The sequence below is a fragment of the Cupressus sempervirens genome, chromosome 1, assembly GCF_028749045.1.
Source record: "Cupressus sempervirens isolate cs-2001-9-10 chromosome 1, ASM2874904v1, whole genome shotgun sequence".
Classification (NCBI taxonomy): domain Eukaryota; kingdom Viridiplantae; phylum Streptophyta; class Pinopsida; order Cupressales; family Cupressaceae; genus Cupressus; species Cupressus sempervirens.
The window spans coordinates 607,127,458-607,140,110 of record NC_143118.1 but is presented as its reverse complement, the minus strand read 5'-3'; positions in this window follow the sequence as shown (position 1 = coordinate 607,140,110).

Below are 12,653 nucleotides of genomic sequence, written 5' to 3'. Positions count from 1 at the left end.
TAGAATCGAACACCAAATGTGCAGTGTGTTGCAAGCCGTGCAGACACCTACATATAGGGTATATCCAACAAAACAAATTGACAAGTACTTCCCACTAGCTCTGCCATTGTGATTACCGAATGCGATATACTCACCGCCATAGATTAATGACCATCATTACCGACTTGGAATAGATACAAGAACATTGAGCTTCATCCGATCAACTGGATGAATTTCACCTTGAAGGGGCCCAATCCAAAAGTTTCGGAGGTCATCTCCTAGAACTCTCAAGAACAAGGCCCATCTTACATGCAAACTCTACTACTGCTCAAGCATAGGTTGCAATTAAAGAGAAATTGTAAGGCCGTCACAATGGCCAAAGGCCAATGCTCCGACTAAGTCAATTTTCTCTTGTAATCACCATGCTGCCATTCATAGAGAGATCTCCCCATTCACTTGTGACACGAGGCACAATCTAAGTGCTAGACGCAAGCTCACCCTTGAAAGGCCACTTTCCAAGGCATCCCATGATGACACATTGGAACGACAACCACTGTCGAACCATTTCCCAATGTTATGCTGATCGAGTTGGCACAGAGGCCACGAACGTGCTAGACGAGGGCTCCCATTTTAGATCGAGTTTTAAAATCACCAAGAAGACGTGGTGAGGGCTGGCAATTGCTGCCAAACCTTTTTTCAAAATTGCACCAGCTGAGTGACAAGAAAATATGATCCAAAGGAGAGTCTAGGAATAGCACCCTCGAGGGTGGGCTTCATGCCCCTCTAATTGATTCAACATCGGCGTCCACCATTTCAAAATTTGACATATCCATCTGCCCTGATAGCGACATTGAATCAATGAGGGGGGCACGGGAGAGGCTCATGGAAACCACCTCTCCCATTGTAGCCGTGATAGGCACGCAAAAATTTTTGCTAGAGTGCCAAAGCACCCACCTCATGGCTATAGACAAGGGCTCGCCATTACATCAACTTCAAAATCGTTGAACAGACGCGGTGTAGAATGGCAACCGCTACCAAGTCTCTTCCGTAATTGCGTCAGTTGAGTGATCGAAGAAGGTGATCTAAGAGAGGGTCCAAGCATAGGCATTCATTGGGGGATTCACGTCAATGGCATAAATTTATGCAATACCCAAGCAACACTGGATGGAGGTGCTGGACGAGGGCTCCCATCTTAGATTGAGTTTTAAAATCACAAAGTAGACATGGTGACGGCTGGCAACCACTGCCAAACCTTTTTCCAAAATTGCACTAGCTGAGTGACAAGAAAACATGATCTAAAGGAGAGTCCAAGAATAGCACCCTCAAGGGTGGGCTTCATGCCCCTCTGATTGATTCATCATTGGCGTCCACCGTTTCAAAATCCGACATATCCATCCGCCCTGACAACAGCATTGAATCAATGAGGGGGGCACGGGAGAGGCTCGCGGCAACCACCTCTCCCATTGTAGCCGCGATAGGCACACAAAAAATTTTGCTAGACCACCAAGCACCCACCTCATTGCTATAGAAAAAGGCTCACCATTAGATCAACTTTGAAATCACAGAATAGATGTAGTGTAGAATGGCAACTGCTGCCAAGTCTCTTTCATAATTGCATCAGTCGAGTGATCGAAGAAGGCTATCTAAGAGAGGGTCCAAGCATAGGCATTCATTGGGGGATTTGCGTTGATAGCATAAATTTATGCAATACCCGAGCAACACCGGACGGAGGTGCTAGACGAGGGCTCCCATTTTAGATCAAGTTTTAAAATCACCAAGTAGACGTGGTGAGGGCTGGCAACCACTGCCAAACCTTTTTTTGAAATTGCGCCAGCTGAGTGATAAGAAAACATGATCTAAAGGAGAGTCTAGGTATAGCACCCATGAGGGTGGGCTTTATTCCCCTCTAATTGATTCAAAGTCGACGTCCACCATTTAAAAATCTAACATATCCATCCACCCTCATAGCGGAGTTGAATCAATGAGGGGGGCATGGGAGAGGCTCGCAGAAACCACCTCTCCCATTGTATTCGAGATAGGCACGCAAAATTTTTTGCTAGAGCACTAAGCACCCACCTCATGTCTAGAGACAAGTGCTCGCCATTAGATCAACTTCGAAATCATAGAACAGATGCGGTGTAGAAGGGCAATCGCTGCCAAGTCTCTTCCATAATTGCGTTGGTGGTGTGATCAAAGAAGATGATCTAAGAGAGGGTCCAAGCTTAGGCATTCGTTGGGGGATTCGCACCATTGTAAAAAATTGATGCAATACCCGAGCAACACTGGACGGAGGTGCTAGACGAGGGCTCCTGTTTTAGATCGAGTTTTAAAATCACCAAGAAGACACGGTGAGGGCTGGCAACCATTGCCAAACCTTTTACAAAAATTGCGTCAGCTGAGTGACAAGAAAACATGATCTAAAGGAGAGTCCAAGAATAGCACCCTCGAGGGTGGGCTTCATGCCCCTCTAATTGATTCAACGTCGACATCCACCGTTTCAAAATCTGACATATCCATCAGCCCTGACAGCGGTATTGAATCAACGAGGGGGGTATGGGAGAGGCTCGTGGAAACCACCTCTCCCATTGTAGCCATGATAAGCACGCAAAAAATTTTTCTAGAGTGCCAAGCACCCACCTCATGGCTAGAGACAAGGGCTCCCCATTAGATCAACTTCGAAATCACAGAACAAACACGGTGTAGAATGGCAATCACTGCCAAGTCTCTTTCGTAATTGCGTCGGTTGAGTGATCGAAGAAGGTGATCTAAGAGATGGTCCAAGTGTAGGCATTCATTGGGGGATTCACGCCAATGGCATAAATTTATGCAATACCCGAGCAACACCGGATGAAGGTGCTAGAGGAGGGCTCCTATTTTAGATCGAGTTTTAAAATCACCAAGTAGACGTGGTGAGGGCTGGCAACCGCTGCCAAACCTTTTTCCAAAATTGTGCCAGCTGAGTGTCAAGAAAACAAGATCTAAAGGAGAGTGTAGGAATAGCACCCTCGAGGGTGGGCTTCATGCCCCTCTAATTGATTCAACGCTGGTGTCCACCGTTTCAAAATCTGACATATCTATCCGCCCTGACAGCGGCAGTGAATCAATGAGGGGGGCACGGGAGAGGCTTGTGGCAACCACCTCTCCCATTGTAGCCATGATAGGCATGCAAAAAATTTTGCTGGAGTGCCAAAGCACCCACCTCATGGCTATAGACAAGGGCTTGCCATTAGATCAACTTCGAAATCGCAGAACAGATGCGGTGTAGAAAGGCGACCGCTGCCAAGTCACTTCCGTAATTGCGTCGGTTGAGTGATCGAAGAAGGTGATCTAAGAGAGGGTCCAATCGTAGGCATTCATAGGGGGATTCACACCGATGGCATAAATTTATGCAATACCCAAGAAACACCGAACAGAGGTGCTAGACGAGGGCTCCCATTTTAGATCGAGTTTTAAAATCACCAAGTAGATGCGGTGAGGGTTGGCAACCACTGCCAAACCTTTTTCCAAAATTGCGCCAACTGAGTGACAAGAAAACATGATCTAAAGGAGAGTCCAGGTATAGCACCCACGAGGGTGGGCTTCATGCCCCTCTAATTGATTCAACGTCAACGTCCACCATTTCAAAATCTGACATATCCATCCACCTTGACAGTGGCATTGAATCAATGAGGGGGGCACAAGAGAGGCTTGTGGCAACCACCTCTCACATTGTAGCTATGATAGGCACACAAAAAACTTTGCTAGAGTGCCAAGCACCCACCTCATGGCTAGAGACAAGGGATTGCCATTAGATCAACTTCGAAATCGTAGAACAGACGCGGTGTAGAATGGCAACCGCTGCCAAGTCTCTTCTGTAATTGTGTCGGTCGAGTCATCGAAAAAGGTGATCTAAGAGAGGGTCCAAGCGTAGGCATTCGTTGGGGGATTCGCGTCGATGAAAAAAATTTATGCAATACCTGAGCAACACCGAACGGAGGTGCTAGACGAGGGCTCCTATTTTAGATCGAGTTTTAAAATCACCAAGAAGATGCAGTGAGGGCTGGCAACTGCTGCCAAACCTTTTTCCGAAATTGCATTGGCTGAGTGACAAGAAAACATGATCTAAAGGAGAGTCCAGGAATAGCACCCTCAAGGGTGGGCTTCATGTCCCTCTAATTGATTCAATGTGCCAAAGAAGTTGTTGCGTACAAAACAACTCTAGGGAGAGAGCCCTCACATAGCAAAATCGGGATGGCTTCACGACCCTCCCAATAGAAACGATGTTGGTGCCAATATTCCAAATTCGAATAACATGTCTTTCGTGAACACCAGCACTGATTCTATTGGGGAGGGTCACCGAGAGCTTTTGTTATCAAAGCTCCCATTGTAGCCGCGATAGGCACACAAAAAATTGCTAGAGCCCCAAGCACCCACCTCATGGCTAGACAAGGGCTCGACATTAGATCAACTTCGAAATTGCTGAACAGACGTGCTGTGGAATGGCAACCGCTCCAAGCTTCTTCCGTAATTGTGTCGGTCAAGTGATCGAAGAAGGTGATCTAAGAGAGAGTCCAAGGCTAGGGATTCGTTGGGGGATTTGCATCGATAGAAAAAATTTATGCAATACCCGAGCAACACCGGACGAAGGTGCTAGATGAGGTCTCCAGTTTTAGATTAGGTTTTAAAATCACCAAGTAGACACAGGGAGGGCTGGCAAGTGTTGCCAAACCTTTTTCCAAAATTGTGCCAGCTGAGTGACAAGAAAACATGATCTAAAGGAGAGTCCAGGAATAGCACCCTCGAGGGTGGGCTTCATGCCCCTCTAATTGATTCAATGTTGGCGTCCATCATTTCAAAATCTAACATATCCATCCACCCTGACAGCGGCGTTGAATAATGAGGAGGGCATGGGAGATGCTCGTGGTAACCACCTCTCCCAATGTAGCCGCGATAGGAATGCAAAAAATTTTGCTAGAGCACCAAGCACCCACCTCATGGCTAGAGACAAGGGCTCACCATTAGATCAACTTCGAAATTGCAGAACAGATGTGGTGTAGAATGACAACCACTGCCAAGTCTCTTCCATAATTGCGTTGGTCGAGTGATCGAAGAAGGTGATCTAAGAGAGGATCCAAGCATAGGCATTCGTTGGGGGATTCGTGCCGATGGCAAAAATTTATGCAATACCTGAGCAACACTGGACGGAGGTGCTAGATGAGGGCTCCCATTTTAGATCGAGTTTTAATATCTGATAAGAGAAGCTCCCCTGCTCACCTCAATAAACATCCCAAATTCTAGACACAAGCTCCCACCCTTAGCATCGCTCTCCAAATCGCCGCAATGACACATTGGAAAGACAACCGCTGTCGAACAACTCCCAAATTTGTGTTGATGGAGTGAGAAAGAATACCAACTTTGGGGAGCCACGCATCGCAAACGGGCTGCTGCTTCATTCTGCTCTTATATATAGATCCGACATTGTTGATTTCATTTGGAATCCGAGGCTGCATTCGTCCTTGCTCACACAAGCAATGGCTCTTCTCATCGAATGGCCATGGGGAGCTTCCAATCACAAAGGGTCCCTTGTCACTCGTGATGCGCAGCCCAACTGCTTTTCAAAATTGCGCCAGCTTAGTGACAAGAAAACATGATCTAAAGGAGAGTCGAGGAATAGCACCTCGAGGGTGGGCTTCATGCCCCTCCAATTGATTCAATGTCGGCGTCCACCATTTCAAAATCTAACATTTCCATCTGCCTTGACACCATCGTTGAATCAATGAGAGGGGCACGGGAGAGGTTTGTGGCAACAATCTCTCCTATATAAGCTATTAGTGTGAGGCTTGCTCTACATTAGAAATTAGTGAACACACCGACATCCACCTTAAAAATCCAAATCGTTGAAAATTTTGACCAAACAGCCATCCACAACCCAATTTTTTATGAGGTCATCTAAGGAGAAAAAGGTTGTCATCGGTTAGGAGATGTGAATTCATGGAGCCAAGGGACTGAAATGGTCATCAAGCTCATCCGATCAACTGGATGAATTTCACCTTGAAAGGGCCCAATCCAAAAGTTTCGAAGGTCATCTCCTAGAACTCTCAAGAACAAAAGGACCATCTTACTTGCAAACTTTTCTACTGTGCAAACATAGGTTGCAATTAAAGAGAAATTGCAAGGCCATCACAGTGGCCAGAGGCCAATGCTCTGACTAAGTCAGTTTTCTCTTGCAATCACCATGCTGCCGTTCATAGAGAGATCTCCCCATTCACTTGCGACGTGATGCACAATCCAAGTGATACACATGAGCTTGCCCTTGAAAGGCCACTTTTCAAGACATCCCCCGATGACACATTGGAATGAAAACCACTGTCAAACCATTCCCAATGTTGTACCGATCGAGTTGGCACAGAGGCAACCTTAGGGAGCTCCCACGTAGCAATCGGGATGTGCTTTCATACCCATCTCTCACAAAAACCAATGTTAGCTGTGAACAAATTTAGAATCCAAGGCTCGTATCCATCGATATCGTCGGCACTAGGTTTATATATTCAAAGGCCACGGAGAGGTTCTGATAAGAGAAGCTCCCCTGCTCACTCGCACAAAAATCCCAAATGCTAGACACAAGCTCCCACCCTTAGCATTGCTCTCCAGATCATCGCAATGAAACATTGGAATGACAACCACTGTCGAACAACTCCTGAATTTGTGCCGATGGAGTTAGAAAGATGAGCATCTTTGGGGAGCCGTGCATAGAAAACAGACTGCTGCTTCATTCAGCTCTTATATATAGATCCGATGTCGTTGATTTTGTTTGGAATCTGAGGCTGCATTTGTCCTTGCTCACACAAGAAATGGCTCTTCTCATCTAATGGTCACGGGGAGCTTCCGATTACAAAGGCTCCCTTGTCACTCGTGGTGCACAGCCCAACTGCTAGATGATGGCTCACCCTTCAGATCGCTGCCCAGGCAACCACCACAATGGCACCATTAGAACGACAACCGCTGCCGAACCATTCTGAATTTTTTTTTGCCAAAGAAGTTGTTGCAAAGAGAACAACTCTGGGGAGAGAGCCCTTGCAAAGCAAAATTTGGATGGCTTCACAGCCCTCCCAATAGAAACGATGATGGTGCCAATATTCCAAATCCAAATAACATGTCTTTCTTGAACAACAGCACCGATTCTATTAGGGAGGGTCGCGGAGAGCTTTTGTTATCACAGCTCCCATTGTAGCCGTGATAGGCACACAAAAAATTGCTAGAGCGCCAAGCACCCACCTCATGGGTAGACAAGGGCTCACCACTAGATCAACTTCAAAATTGCTGAACAGACGCACTGTAGAATGGCAACCGCTGCCAAGTCTCTTCTGTAATTGCATCGGTCGAGTGATCGAAGAAGGTGATCTAAGGTGATCGAGGGCTCCCATTTTAGATCAACTTTTAAGATCACCAGGTAGCAACTGCTGCCAAACCTTTTTTCGAAATTGCGCCAACTGAGTGACAAGAAAACATGATCTAAAGGAGAGTCGAGGAATAGCACCTCGAGGGTGGGCTTCATGCCCCTCTAATTGATTCAACGTTGGTGTCCACCATTTCAAAATTTGACATATTCATCCGCCTTGACATCGACATTGAATCAATGAGAGGGGCACGGGAGAGGCTCGTGGCAACCACCTCTCCTATATAAGCTATTAGTACAAGGCTCGCTTTGCATTAGAAATTAGTGAACACACCAACAACTGCCTTAAAAATCCAAATCGTTGAAAAATGTGACAAAACAGCCATCCACAACCCCATTTTTTATGAGGTCGGTAGAGGAGCAAAAGATTTTCATCAGTTAGGAGATGGGAATTCATGGACCCAAGGTAGTGAAATGGCCACCTTTTGGAGATTGGGCGAAACAACTTGGCTCAGGTGGAACAGCTCGGGTAGGACGACTCGACAATACCATTTGCCTCGGTGCCTTTTTTAAGGTTTACTTGAGAGGAGCAGACACAATGTAGGCCTTGATCATCTAGGAGTCTGAGTAGGATGGCATGGTAACAGCGGCTTGGCATTTGGAGTGTCTATGGCAGCTGGATGGGATTTGAATTCATGGAGCCAAGGGAGTGAAATGGTCATCGAGCTCATCCGATCAACTGGATGAATTTCACCTTGAAGGGGCTCAATCCAAAAGTTTCAGAGGTCATCTCCTGGAACTGTCAAGAACAAAGGCCAATCTTACATGCAAACTCTGCTATTGTGCAAACATAGGTTGTAATTATAGAGAAATTGCAAGGCCGTCACAATGGCCCGAGGCCAATGCTCCGACTACTAAGTCAATTTTCTCTTGCAATCACCATGCCGCCATTAACAAAGAGATCTCCCCATTCACTTGTGACGACGCACAATCCAAGTGCTAGATGCAAGCTCGCCCTTGAAAGGCCACATTCCAAGACATCCTGATATCACATTGGAATGACAACCGCTGTCGAACCATTTCCAATGTTGTGCCGATCAAGTTTGTACAGAGGCGATCTTAGGGAGCTCCCGCATAGCAATCAGGAAGTGCTTTAATACCCTTCTCTCACAAAAACCAATGTTAGCTAAACAAATTTAAAATCCAAGGCTCGTATCCATCGATATCGTCGGCACTAGGTCTATATTCAAAGGCCACAGAGAGGTTCCAATAAGAGAAGCTCCCCTGCTTGCTTGCACAAACATCCCCAAATGCTAGACGCAAGCTCCTGCCCTTAGCATCACTCTCCAAATCACCATAATGACACATTGGAATGACAACCGCTGTAGAACAACTCCTAAATTTTTGCCGATGGAGTGAGAAAGAAGAGCCAGATTGGGTCGACGAAAATGGCTAAGCTAGATCGGGTCGGCCAGCATGGCTCACCCAGATTGGGTCGGCCAGCATGGCTCAGCCACCATTTTTTGCCGAGAGCTTTCGATATTAAAGCTCCCATGTAGCTTAAAGAGTCGACTTGGTGAGAGTACTTGGTGGGCTAACCTGGAGGGGTGAGTTGATGAACGAACTTAAAGAGTCAACTTGGTGGGCCGACTTGGTAGAGTGACTTCATGAACGAACTTAAAGAGTCCACTTGGTGGGCCGACCTGGCGGGGTGACTTGATGAACGAACTTAAAGAGTCGACTTGGTGAGAGTAATTTGTGGGCTGACCTAGCGAGGTGACTTGATGAATGAACTTAAAGAGTTGACTTGGTGGGGTGACTTGATGAATGCACTTGAAGGGTCAACTTGGTGGGGTGACTCTATGAACAGACCTAAAGAGTTGACTTGGTGAGAGTACTTGGTGGGGTGACTTGATGAAAGGACTTAAAGAGTCGAATTGGTGAGAGTACTTGGTGGGGCGACTTGATGAATGCACTTGAAGAATCGACTTGGTGAGAGTACTTGGTTGCTCGACTTGAAGAGCAGACTTAAAGAGTCAACTTGGTGAGAGTACTTGGTGGGGTGAACTGATGAACAAAATTAAAGAGTCGGCTTGGTGCGAGTACTTGGTTGGCCGACGTGGTGGGGTGACTTTATGGACGGACTTAAAGATTTGACTTGGTTAGAGTACTTGTTCTGGTGACTTGATGAATGGACTTGAAGAGTCAACTTGGTGGGGTGACTTGATGAAAGGACTTAAAGAGTCGACTTGGTGAGAATACTTGGTGGGGCGACTTGATGAATGGACTTAAAGGGTCGACTTGGCGGGGTGACTTGATGAACGGACCTAAAGATTTGACTTGGTGAGACTACTTGGTGGGGTGAACTGATGAACAGACTTAAAGAGTCAACTTGGTCAAAGTACTTGGTGGGCCGACCTGATGAACAGAGTTATAGAGTCGACCTGGTGAGAGTAGTTGTTCTGGTGACTTGATGAATGAACTTAAAGAGTCGGCTTGGTGGGGTGACTTGATGAAAGGACTTAAAGAGTCAACTTGGTGGGGTGAGTTGATGAACGAACTTAAAGGGCGACTTTGCAGGGTGACTTGATGAATGAACCAAAAGAGTTGACTCGGTGAGAGTACTCGGTGGGGTGACTTGATGAACAGACTTAGACAGTCGACTTGGCGAGAGTACTTGGTGAGCCAACCTGGTTGGGTGACTTTCTGAACTGACTTCAAGAGTCAACTTGGTGGGAGTACTTGGTGGGGTGACTTGATGAACGGACTTCAAGGGTCAACTTGGCGAGGTGACTTGATGAACGGTCCTAAAGAGTTGACTTGGTGACTGTACTTGGTGTGGTGACTTGATGAAAAGACTTAAAGAGTAGAATTGGTGAGAGTACTTGGTGGGGTGACTTGATGAACGGACCTAAAGAGTTGACGTGGTGAGAGCGCTCTGTGGGGTGACTTAATGAACGTAGTTAAAGAGTCGACTTGGTGAAAGTACTTGGTCGGGTGACTTGATGAATGCACTTGAAGAATCGACTTGGTTAGAGTACTTGGTGGGGTGACTTGATAAACGGACTTAAAGATTTGACTTGGTGGGCCGACCTGGCGGGGTGACTTGATGAATGAACTTACAGAGTCGACTTGGTGAGAGTACTTGGTGACTTGGTGGGCCGACCTGGCCAGGTGACTTGATGAACAAACTTAAAGAGTCGACTTGGTGAGAGTACTGGGTGGGCTGACCTTGTCACGTGACTTGATGAATGAACTTAAAGAGTCGACTTGGTGGGCCGACTTGGCCAGGTGACTTGATGAACAAAATTAAAGAGTCGACTTGGTGGGTCGAACTAGCGGGGTGACTTGGTGAGAGTACTTGGTGGGCTGACCTGGTAAGGTGACTTGATGAACGGACTTAGAGAGTCAACTTTGTGAGAGTACTTGGTGGGTCAAACTGGTGGGGTGACTTTATGAATGAACTTAAAGAGTCAACCTGGTGAGAGAACTTGGTGGTCTGAGCTAGTGGGGTGAATTGATGAACGAACCTAAAGAGTCGACTTTGTGAGAGTACTTGGTGGGCCGACCTGGCGGGGTGAGTTGATGACTGAACTGAAAGGGTCGACTTGGTGAGAGTACTTGGTGGGGTGACCTGATGAACAAACCTAAAGAGTCCACCTAGTGAGAGTACTTGGTGGGCCGACCTGGCAGGGTGACTTGGTGAGTAAACTTAAAGAGTCGACTTGGTGAGAGTAGTTGGTGGGCTGACCTGGCGGGGTGACATGATGAACGAACTTAAAGAGTCAACTTGGTGGGCTGACTTGCTAGAGTGTCTTCATGAAAAAACTTAAATAGTCCACCTGGTGGGCCGACCTAGCGGGGTGACTTGATGAACGAACTTAAAGAGTTGACTTGGTGAGAGTAATTTGTGGGCTGACCTGGCAGGGTGACTTGATGAATGAACTTAAAGAGTCGACTTGGTGGGGTGACTTGATGAACACACTTGAAGGGTCAACTTGGTGGGGTGACTCTATGAACGGACCTAAAGAGTTGACTTGGTGAGAGTACTTGGTGGGGTGACTTGATGAAAGGACTTAAAGAGTCGACTTGGTGAGAGTACTTGGTGGCGTGACTTGATGAACAAACTTGAAGAATCGACTTGGTTAGAGTACTTGGTGGGGCGACTTGATGAACGGACTCAAAGAGTCAACTTGGTGAGAGTACTTGGTGGCTCAACTTGATGAGCAGACTTAAAGAGTCAACTTGGTGAGAGTACTTGGCGGGGTGAACCGATGAACGAACTTAAAGAGTCAGCTTGGTGGGAGTACTTGGTGGGCCGACTTGGTGGGGTGACTTTATGGATGGACTTAAAGAGTCAACTTGGTTAGAGTACTTGTTCTGGTGACTTGATGAACGGACTTGAAGAGTCGACTTGGTGGGGTGACTTGATGAAAGAACTTAAAGAGTCGACTTGGTGAGAGTACTTGGTGGGGCAACTTGATGAACGGACTTAAAGGGTCAACTTGGTGGGGTGACTTGATGAACGAACCTAAAGAGTCAATTTTGTGAGAGTACTTGGTGGGCCGACCTGGCGGGGTGACTTGATGATCGAACTTAAAGGGTCGACTTGGTGGGAGTACTTGGTGGGCCGACCTGGCAGAGTGACTTGATGAACGAACTTAAAGAGTCGACTTGGTGAGAGTACTTGGTGGGGTGACATGATGAACAAACCTAAAGAGTCGACCTGGTGAGAGTACTTGGTGGGCCAACCTGGCGGGGTGACTTGGTGAGCAAACTTAAAGAGTCGACTTGGTGAGAGTAGTTGGTGGGCTAACCTGGCGGGGTGACTTGATGAACGAACTTAAAGAGTCGACTTGGTGGGCCAACTTGGTAGAGTGACTTCATGAACAAATTTAAAAGAGTCCACTTGGTGGGCTGACCTGGTGGGGTGACTTGATGAACGAACTTAAAGAGTCGACTTGGTGAGAGTAATTTGTGGGCTGACCTGGCGGGGTGACTTGATGAATGAACTTAAAGAGTCAACTTGGTGGGGTGACTTGATAAATGCACTTGAAGGTTCGACTTGGTGGGGTGACTCTATGAACGGACCTAAAGAGTTGACTTGGTGAGAGTACTTGGTGGGGTGACTTGATGAAAGGACTTAAAGAGTCAACTTGGTGAGAGTACTTGGTGGGGCGACTTGATGAACGCACTTGAAGAATCGACTTGGTTAGAGTACTTGGTGGGGCGACTAGACGAATAGACTCAAAGAGTCGACTTGGTGAGAGTACTTGGTGGCTCGACTTGATGAGCAGAC